At 42.1% G+C, this 10,417-nt stretch overlaps 1 long non-coding RNA gene across 1 annotated transcript; it reads left to right on the top strand.

Moving 5' to 3' along the window:
• Positions 1–5,560: 5,560 nt before the first annotated feature.
• LOC120396925 lies at positions 5,561–8,482 on the top strand. Its single transcript, XR_005593541.1, has 3 exons — positions 5,561–5,691; positions 5,792–5,932; positions 8,246–8,482. It is a non-coding gene; the product is annotated as an uncharacterized LOC120396925 (long non-coding RNA).
• The last annotated feature ends 1,935 nt before the right edge of the window (positions 8,483–10,417 follow it).

The raw sequence follows: 10,417 nt of genomic DNA, 5'->3' as shown, positions 1-10,417 counted from the left end.
AATGACATTTCATTTTATCTAGATTAAATACTGAAGGTTTTGATCCTTTGTGACAAATTTCCCTTCTTTTGGTGGAAAGAACTTGAACAAGTCTTAAGTGTAGTTTGGTTTCAGTTGAATTTCCTGAGAGGAACATTTCTAATGAATCATACAGTATCAATTACTCCAACTAAAAACAAAAACAAAAAACAAAATCCATGGATCACTTCCATTCAAATCAGTGAAACATTTCTATTGAGCCTACATTCCATTTCCTCTGTTTGATTTCAGTGGAGCATTAAGTATGCAGACTAAAAATAATGAAAAGTTTCTCTCTGAGCATGCAAGAGGAAAGAGAGTCTGAGAAAATCTTCCCTTAAGAAATAATGACCTGCTCCAAGGTGGGTTTAAGGTTTTCTCTTATCCCACCAATTAGAGCCTTATGTGTGAATTTCCCTACATTTGTGGAGTTAACACAACACACAACTCTTCCAGCATAATTTTGTTTAGGTAAATATTGAAGATTTGTCCAGGATATGTTGTATTTGTACTTATAAGAAAATAGCACCTGGTAATTTTTGACAGACAAAAACAGTGAGTTACTGAGCTATTTTCTGAGTAGAATAAACACAGGGTTGCTCCCTTTGGTGACTAAAATACTTGGAGCTGATTAGTTAATTCATCTCTTCTGATTTTTTTTATCCTTATGTCTTATTTGCCACTACACTTCTCTCCTCTAGCTCCGGTATACCAACAGTTGAACTAGCCCAGTAGGCAGCCTTTTATTTTGAACAGCCACAGAAACAAGAAGCATGCAGTGCAGCAGAAAATTAGGTGAGCTTTATTCACACCCCCTGTAATAAAATAGATTATCCACCATAGGAACTAAAATGTGTGGAGCAGACCTTATAGAATCAAAACACATTAATCTCTTATGGGAACTGAACATTCTCTTCCAGGGAACCTCCCATTACCCCAGTTCTTGAGTGAGGACTGATTAAAAATGTACCACAGAAACTATAGTGCTGGATGGAGACTATCTCTGCACTGGTGAGTAAGGGAAGGGAAAAGGCACAAAAAATCAGCCGTCCCACACATTCCTTACAACAGGATTAGATGTACTTAAAGTTGTTGCTCTGACTGCAACAACTGCTTGGGAGCTACTACCAGCATTAGCCTTTGGAAATGAAGTTGGGAAAAGAAGGGGCTATGGCCATGTGACATGATTTAACACTTTGTGTGTGTGTGATAGGTTTAGGGGGAAATTGTTCCTTCAGTAATACATATATGAAACTTTTTAAAATCTGTGGTTGTGCACGGGTGTCAGTGAAAACATTATTTAGCCCTTAAAGATTATTTAAAAGAGACCTCTTAGGTCAACATTTTGAAGACTTGTCCAAATACACTGTACAGATTCCATAAGAAAAGAAAGCCTTGGCAATTCTTGCTGGTCCATGAAACTTCACTGGGATTTGATGCTATTCACTCTTCTTTTCCAAACTCTCCAGTTCTTTAAACAATCATTTCTAAGAGGTGTATGTGTGGATAGAGACTTCCCCTTGAAAACTTGAAAAAAATAAGTTTAAGGATTCATTTTAGAAGTAGCATCTGAATAAGCAGCTAAAGCAGGATAGGTGTTGCTGTACTTTCTTGCCCTTTGTGGTGGTCCATTGTGGGGCTGAGATTCATTGGCAGGATTACCACTGTCTGTGCTGAAGTGGTTTTGTTTTAAATCCACAGGAGCATCAATAAAATAGCTTCCATCAGCACTAAAAATTCTACTGATATTTATTAGAATTCAAAAGAAGGAGAAATGAAACAGAATAAAAATATTGCCTTTCTATCAGATCCTCATGTATACTGAGATTCTGTGGCCATGGGGTTTACTGAAGAATTTACCCCTTTGTGCAGAAACCAACCTTTCGTTTTGACAGAATGATGTAGCTAGTCATTGTGGTTGCAGGCAGAGCCGGCTCTAGTTTTGCTGCCCCAAGCAAAAAAAAATTTGGCTGCCCCCCCGTCCCAGCCCTGGGCTCCCCCTCACACCCTTCTGCTGCCCTAGCCCTGGGCTTCCCCCCCCCACATCCCCTGCCACCCCAGCACTGGGCTTCCCCCCTCCCTCCCCACCAGTGCCCCCACATCCCCTGCCACCCCAGCACTGGGCTTCCCCTCCCTCCCCACCAGTGCCCCCACATCCCCTGACACCCCAGCACTGGGCTTCCCCCCTCCCTCCCCCACCAGTGCCCCCCCCACATCCCCTGCCACCCCAGCACTGGGCTTCCCCCCTCCCTCCCCCACAAGTGCCCCCACACACACCTCCTGCCACCCCAGTCCTGGGCTCTGCCCCCCCCCACCTGCACCCTCCTTCCGCCGCAGCCCTGGGTCACTGGTAACACTCCCAGGGCGGGTCATTCAGCAGGAATTTTGGATGTGCACAAAACACAGACAGGATTGGGTCCCATATGGTTACAGAACTGCAGTAAAGTGGAACAATTTTCAGCTTGTGTGATTGGAGGATATCTGGATGCATATTATAAGACTGTCCTCCATAAATGAGGAAAAGTTGAGGTGCCTTTATTATTCTTTTGTTCCACTCTTTGTTTCTATGGGGAATTTGCCAGTGCAATATCACTGTCTTCCTTTTAAACAAGCAAACAAACAAACAAAAGGCAATGGCTGTTGAAAATAGCAATTCCAGTCCTAATAACCACTGGGAAGCATTTCTTGCTCAATTTTATCCTAGTTTTTCTACAGCAAGTTACAGTGGATCAGTATATTTGATTTGGGAGAAATTAAGTAGCAGCTGCCCAAACTGAGCTTGAGCACTCTTGAATTTTGAGGTGTTCAAATCTGGAAGGCAGGTGCTGGGGTGGGGTGGAGGGGGCTGGGGGCGCCCGGGGGCCGCACGGCAGCATGTTGGCAGCAGGTTTTCTGGCGCTGCGCGGAGCCAGACAAAGTGGTCTGAGTGGCACGGTAAGGGGTCTGGGGGGTTGGAAAAGGGGTGGAGGGTTCCGGGGGGTTGGATGGGGCAGAAGTTCAGGGGGGCAGTCAGGAGCAGGGAGAAGGGGGGGTTAGATGGGTCCGGGGTTCGGGGGGGGCAGTCAGGGGACAGGCAGCAGTTGGATAGGCATGGGAGTCCCAGGGGTTTATCAGGGGACAGGTAGGGGGTGGGGTCCTGGGGGGAAGTTGGGGAGGGATCTTAGGAGGGGGCAGTTGGGGACAAGGAGAAGGGAGGTTTAGGTGGGGGCTGGGGTCCCAAGGGGCAGTTAGAGGCAGGGGTCCCGGGAGTGGGCGATCAGGGGACAGGGAGCGGGGCGGGATTGGATGGGTTGGGGTTTCTGCGGGGGCAGTTGGAGGGAGTGGATGGTGGCAGGGTGGGGCGTCCCTCCCCCTGGAGGTCCTGTTTTTTGACTGTTAAAATCTGGTCTCCCTACCATTCACAGCACTCACAGCACACTGCCGCATGAGGGCCCCCTCCTTCCTTTCCAGTTGGTAGTGGCCAAGGCAATGCTGGGAAATGTAGTTCTTTCCCTGCTCCAGGCTGGCTCTATAGGCAGGGAGCTAACCAAGGAACTACAGCTCCCAGAGCCCCCTGTTGGTTGTCAGCTTCCCTGCCGCCCCTGCAAATGGGCTGCCCCAAGCAGGTGCTTGCTTTGCTGGTGCCTAGAGCCGCCCCTGGTTGCAGGGAAAAGCTGGAAAATGAGAACCAGTTATAAACCAATGTAATATCCTCTTCCTGAGTTTTCAAGCAGTCTAAAACAATGGCCCAGAGACATGTGATCTTCATCACAATGAAATGTTAACTGTGAAAATGAAATATATTATTGTTAATGTCATTACAGTTAACCATTTCACAGCTTGTCATTTTTGCAGAAATGTCCAGCTAATTTGCTACTCCCTAAATCCCTGTCTCCCACCTCTCCATACATATCAAATGCCCCAGTGATCCCCTGCCTAGTTGCCAAAACTTCCAGGTTTGTTTCTGACAAAACTGAATTTAAGCTCAAACAATGAGAGGGCGGTTGCAGTGACTGTACCATTCAAATGAATAATTAATTCATATAAAGCTTTTTTTTTATTTAAATGAAACAGCTGTAGAATTTTCAGTTGGCATAACAGATTGCCACTGAACCCAAGAATCTTGTAGCAGAACACTGATTCAGCTTGCTGTGGAGTATACAAGGGGCTTCCTGATATAGTTAGGGACAATTTAAAATTTCCCAGTGCACTTTAACCTATCAAAAACTCATCCAAGGAGCCCAGGAGAAACTACCAAAAGCCAACCCCAAACAAATTATATTAATATACTAATATACTCCCCAAAAAGGGAAAAACCCTTTTGGATCTATTTGTTTTATCTTCAGACAAGCCCTGTGTGGCCAAAATGTCATTTTCCTGCAGATAATCTTATATACATTATAGTCCTAGCTGTCAAGCTGGTAGTGTATGCATTGCAGTCCCCAGCCACTAGGTGCTCTTAAAGTAGCAGCAGTAGTTGCTTCCTCTCCTCGTTCTCCTGCTAGCCTCCGCTATCACTGCAGAGTAAGGGAAGTGAACCTTAATTTTGCAGAGAGACCCCAGGAAGCCACAGTGGCAGCAGCAGCAACTACATTTATTTTATGATAATAATTAGTAGTAGTATTTATCATTTATGTTGTGGTAGCACCTAACGGGCACAGTCAGACTGGGCCCCATTGTACAGCACACAATACAAATATATAATAAAGAACTAACATCTTCTCCCTCCTCTGACTCTGAGCAGCTTGAGGGGCAGGTGCAATAGAAGACAGAGCCACCCATCCCCAAGATTTCAGGGAGGGATAAGGGGCAGGATTGCCATGGGTGGTTGCATCAAGAGACTGAGGAAAGAGAATGATTGGAAGCTTGGGGCTGAAGTGCCAGGCTGCTCTTCTGAGATTTTCAGCCCATTTTCAAAACCAAAAGTGTTAGGATAAGCTTTTGATAATGAAGCAGACTTTAGGATGATTACGGGAGCTGAACCTCTAAATCTGTTGCAGTTCATCCATCACTGCATGACACCTGACATCTTGATAAATCATCATTTATTTCTAACTTAGTTTTTTCCTGCATTTTCTGCAATGCAGTTGATTACAACAGCATTTTGTTATGAACTCTAATTTTCAGAGGTTTGCATGAGGTAGCGAGATGGCTCAGGGCATTAGTAATGATCCATATATAGCCTTTGCCTTAGGTCGCCAGTCTAACTTAAGATCAAGTTAGTAGTGACTAAAAGTTATTGACATCCAAGGACATTTTAGTAGCTTACATTAAGGGAATTAATTGTCTCAGTGCAGTTCCGAGAGGACAGGTGCTGATACCACAAAAAAACAACATACATTTGACAGTCACGGCAGGGAGTCCATGCACTGAATGGGCAAGGAAAATGAATTACCATCTCATCGCAAGCGATGGTTCTTCAAGGTCAAGGCAGATACATGATGAAACAATGAAGGGAAATGTATGTTGTTAATGCTTGTACTACACTTATTTTTATCTATATTTCAGTAGTGCCCAATCAAGGACCATGTTTTGCTAGTTTTTCTAGAAACGCCTCAGAACATACAATTCTTGCCCCAAAGAGCTTGTGATCTGTAATTTAAGACAAGGCACAAGTGATGGTAAGAAAATAATTGGAGGCAGCAGATGACGGAGGAAAGATGAGGATAGCAATAATATCCTGAACATACAGAGGTTACTCACGTACCTTTATTTTGTAAATAATAAATTTAAAAAATGGTTATCTCCAGCTGCTGCTTGATTCAGCCATTATTAGTTGGTTGATTTTCTGTAGGTATCGCAGCAGATAGGGTTTTGAAGAGGAGGATATTGTGGCTGCTCAGAGAATGCATTCTACATATAAGTTGCTGCATGGAAGAAAGTGCAGAAACGTGTGGGAGAAGTGGACAAATGGGCAACATTGTGAAGTGGAGAGGTGAGAACTTGAAGCTTAAACTTAATGCAGTGGATGGAACCTGGAATGGAGCTATATGCTCAGAGCAAGAGGTCAGAAGATAACCTGGGCAGCTGTATTTTGTGTAGATGGTAACACAGTGATGTGGTGTCAGGGAGACAGGAGAGGAGGAGGTTGCAGTAATCAAGGCAAGAGATAATTAACAAGATATTTTCTGGGATGGGTATGGATGAAAGGGTCAGATTTTAGTGAGGTTGTGGAGGAAGACGTAGAAAAAAGGTAACATGAAGCTAAACATTGAGACATTTACTAGGTAAAGCTGCATGTCTGTGCTTCTCTCTCTGTAAAAGCATCTTTGATTGACAATGTGAAATTTAACAGTCATTTAGTTCATGATTTGGTATAATCACAAATGTCTGAGATTATGAAGTTATAAAATTAGATACGGTGCATGTGGTAACATGTGTTTCCTAAAGTGCGCTAGGATGTCTAAGTAAACATGCAGTACTCGTACAGGAATTCAGCAATGTTGTTCACCAGTGTGGAGAGGATAATATGGAGGTGTCTTGCAAATCTTATACAGAGTGAGGTTTGTTTCATGATGTCCCCAGTTTTTCTGAAAACCAAAACTACAATAATTATAGATTTGTTTGTTCATTAAGATATGTATTAAAACGCATATAGCATACATGTCCCATGCTCTCGGTTCCCTTGCCAAACTTTTAAAACTACTGCCTTCCAATAGAAGTAACCGGAGCAAGCAGTCTAGCTAGTTTCAAGATGGAGCTTGATAATTTTCCAAATGGGATTATATGACAGGTTACCTGTGGTAGCAGCGGACTTCACTCAATGAACCTCCCTGCTGGTCCTATGTCCTATATTCCTTTACGATATAATCAACAGACTCCAGCAACCATCCACAGTTCACACTACCCTGGCAGCAACATGGATAATCACACATTTAATAAATGCCATAGGCCACCAACAAAATCACCACCAACATCCCCTTTCAAACACCCCCCGCCCCCAGTGTCCCTACAGGCCAGGATATGCAGTATGCCTTGATATTTATATCATAGACAGAAAGAAGGAAGTAGTTCAAAGAACTGTGACTTTCTGTACTGGAGAGTGAAAACAAGAAAGAGGAAGCTAGAAATGATCTGGTGTGATGGAGTAGGTGCATGCTGCTTAGTCAATGCCTGCCATTGTCAGACACACTTTTTATGGATATTTGCAATCGCACATTGTCCCACACTGTCTAAACACACTGGAAACAGAATTGATACAGAATGTGCAAGACAAACAATGAAGTCTCATAATCATTGCTCTTTGTTACTCTTTTTTTTAAATTCTTTAAGTTGAATACATTTAGGGACAAATCAGTATATTATGGGTTTAAGCCTTTAATGTTTAAACTGTTTATAATCTCATACACACATCACAGGATTATTTGTTGTTTATCAAAGAACATGTTGAAGGGTATTCATACAGAATATCAATATCAGCATACAATAAAACTCGTTGGAAGAATCTAGCAACTAACCTATACCATAACATGACAAAAACATTTACTTTAATCCTTCCTGATATTTCTCTGTAGCCTAATGTGGGGGAGAAACATGAATAATAATAAAAAACACTATTTGTTAGATTACCCTAATCATGCTTTTAAACCAGGTGAGATATTTAAGATAGCTAGGTTGCTACTAAGAGGTACAGTATTCTCTTCCCTTTTGGTGATACTCGGCAAACATACAGCAATCTGTAGTTTGAAGGAAAGGGAGTTGTAGGCTTGTAACGAACCCTCAACTCCCTCCTCCCACCCCCCAAAAAAAATGAAATAGGAATTTAATCTCTGGATCAGTATCAGTGGAGCAAACAGAACAGAGAATAATTGTATCAGCAGTATTTGCAGGAAATAAAAGGTGATAGTATCCTTTTCAGTTTAGAGGACTAAGCCAAAACTGTCATCCTGACCCTAATCCCTTGTTGTTATGATTGCTGCTTTTTCTGTAGTAGATGGTGACAGGAGAGAATGTGATAAAATATTAGTTACCAAAATGATGTTCTTTATATTTCCTCTACAGAATGAGAAGGGCCTCCTCTTTTTGTGGACTTGAAATACTTTGTTGTCAGTTCTAGACCAGTGCTACGTGGAGCCTTTTCTTTAGAAAGGATATTTTATTCATTTCTAATTCTGCTTAGGATCCACTTTAGTAGCACTTTCTGCCTTAGATTAATTACCCTGATCTAATTCATGTAGTGGAGGACAGCTGTGGTACGTGGGTTGCCCACTGATGTATTGTGTTAAATGATGCCCATCTGTCATTGCAGCATATCAGCATGGATTCAGTGTCATCCACTTCATTGGTTCTGCTGAGATGTGAAGTACTGCTACAATGTTTACTACTGTTGTTAATTTAATATCTACACCTTTAATAACCTGACTGCTGTCATTCGCTGAACAATGATACATGATGGCCAGTGAAGAGCCAGATAGACGGCATTAACTTGACAGCATAGCAGACCATTTGGTACAGTTAATTAGAGCACTTCTGGGCAAAGTCGCTGTTCTGGGTCTTGTAGGGCATTCTGTTGAAATGCCATATTGAAAAATAAAGGAAAAAGAATCTCAACACTTATACTGAAAAGTCTGATCATTAACCCATTTTCTGACACAAAACTGTTAATTTTTTTTAATGCTCATTATATCTTTTCACTGCTTATCACTGTCCCTTGGTTTCTCTACAACTCCTCTCTTGCCCCCAGTTTCCCCAAAGCTTTCAGTGTATTTGTTTTGTTTCCTTGGAAACAGAACACTGCAAATATAGTGCACAAAATCTAAATACTGTAGTTTAAAATGTTGTGGTTACATGCATATGTCCCAGGAGTTGATCTTTTGTAAGGCCCCTGGTGTGCATGTCATGCCAAGTTATTTGCCCTGTCAAGGTATTTTATTTATTTAATGGCTGTGTGTATTCATGGATGCAAAGGTTGTTATCTGTTGGCATATTTTAATACCAATTACAGATATGGACATGGTGAAACAATTTTTTACTTTATTAGGTAATGCTACAACTCCAAGTTTGAATGATGTACCTAACCTTTATTCTTTTACATAGTTATATGATCCAAAAAACAGGCTGATTTGTACACATCAGAATGCAACATATGCGTCCTCCTGTACCGAGACATCTTCTAGTTGTCATGAAGGCTAAAAAAAAGAGTTAGGTGACAGAGAATTTGGAATAAAGCACTGGTAGCAGGCAGCTCTGATGATTATGTACCATATGGGACTGTCACATGCCTTGAACATCTGACTGCCTGGTCATGTGTAGCACAGAAAATGGGACAGAGATAGCAGAAACTGGGTGGGTGACACTGCTTTCATTAATATGCCCAATGGTTACATATCACTGCTGCTTACCTGGCATGTGAGGAAGGCATACATACTGCATTCAACAGTGTGTCACACAGTGCGTAACACCAAAGATAGAATCAACAGTTGCCTGTGTTGCTGTAGAAATAAAAATCTTCCTTCATTTGCATTTGGAGCCAAGTGAGAGTCAGAATGGGCTGATTCTGATCTGACCTAACAACCTCTGCTTCCTCTCCCCATGATGTGGCTTCCAGAGGGAGGTATTAAAGGGTTGCAGACAGCTCTGTTAATTTTGAAGCCCCTGAGGCAGGGGTAGGCAACCTACGGCACGAGTGTTGAAGGCAACACGCAAGCTGATTTTCAGTGGCACTCATACTGCCCAGGTCCTGGCCACCGGTTTGGGGGGCTCTGCATTTTAATTTAATTTTAAATGAAGCTTCTTAAACATTTTAAAAACCTTATTTACTTGACATACAACAATAGTTTAGTTATATATTACAGACTTAGAGAAAGAGTTTTAAAATGTATTACTGGCATGCGAAAACTTAAATCACAGTGAATAAATGCAGACTCGGCACACCACTTCTGAAAGGTTGCTGACCCCTGCCCTGACGGAACATTTTGCCTACAATTCCAGTGGAACATGCCAGGAGAGAAAACAGCTGCACTTCCTCCAAGATGGCAGCCAGGTGCCATGGTACTCAACTTACTGACATCTAGCATTCATGCAACATCGATTCTGAGAAATCAAGCACTCTCAAATCTGGATATGCCCAATTCAGTTTGAAATCTCAATCCTACTTCCTCTTTATGCTTGGACCTTAAAATACTTTTTTTGGTCATTCTAAATGACTTGCAAATAAATACACAGAGAGCCTGCCACATTGTGGGAGACAGAATAATAAATAAAATAATAATAAATCAATTAATAATAACAACAAATACAAGCTGGTGGACTATTGGGAGTCCTGCCAGCTTCTGGTTGGATTTGAAATACAGTAAGATCTATGTTTCTCACATTATGCAAAACTTCTTCCCGTCTCATAAACTTATAGAATTTAAAGCCAGTATGGACCACTGTGATCATCTAGTCTGACCTCCTGCACAATGCAGGACATGGAACCTTG

This window comes from Mauremys reevesii, linkage group 2 (genome assembly GCF_016161935.1).
Source record: "Mauremys reevesii isolate NIE-2019 linkage group 2, ASM1616193v1, whole genome shotgun sequence".
Taxonomy (NCBI): Eukaryota; Metazoa; Chordata; order Testudines; family Geoemydidae; genus Mauremys; species Mauremys reevesii.
The sequence above is the reverse complement of the archived record's forward strand: the minus strand, read 5'-3'. Positions and strand labels throughout refer to the sequence as shown.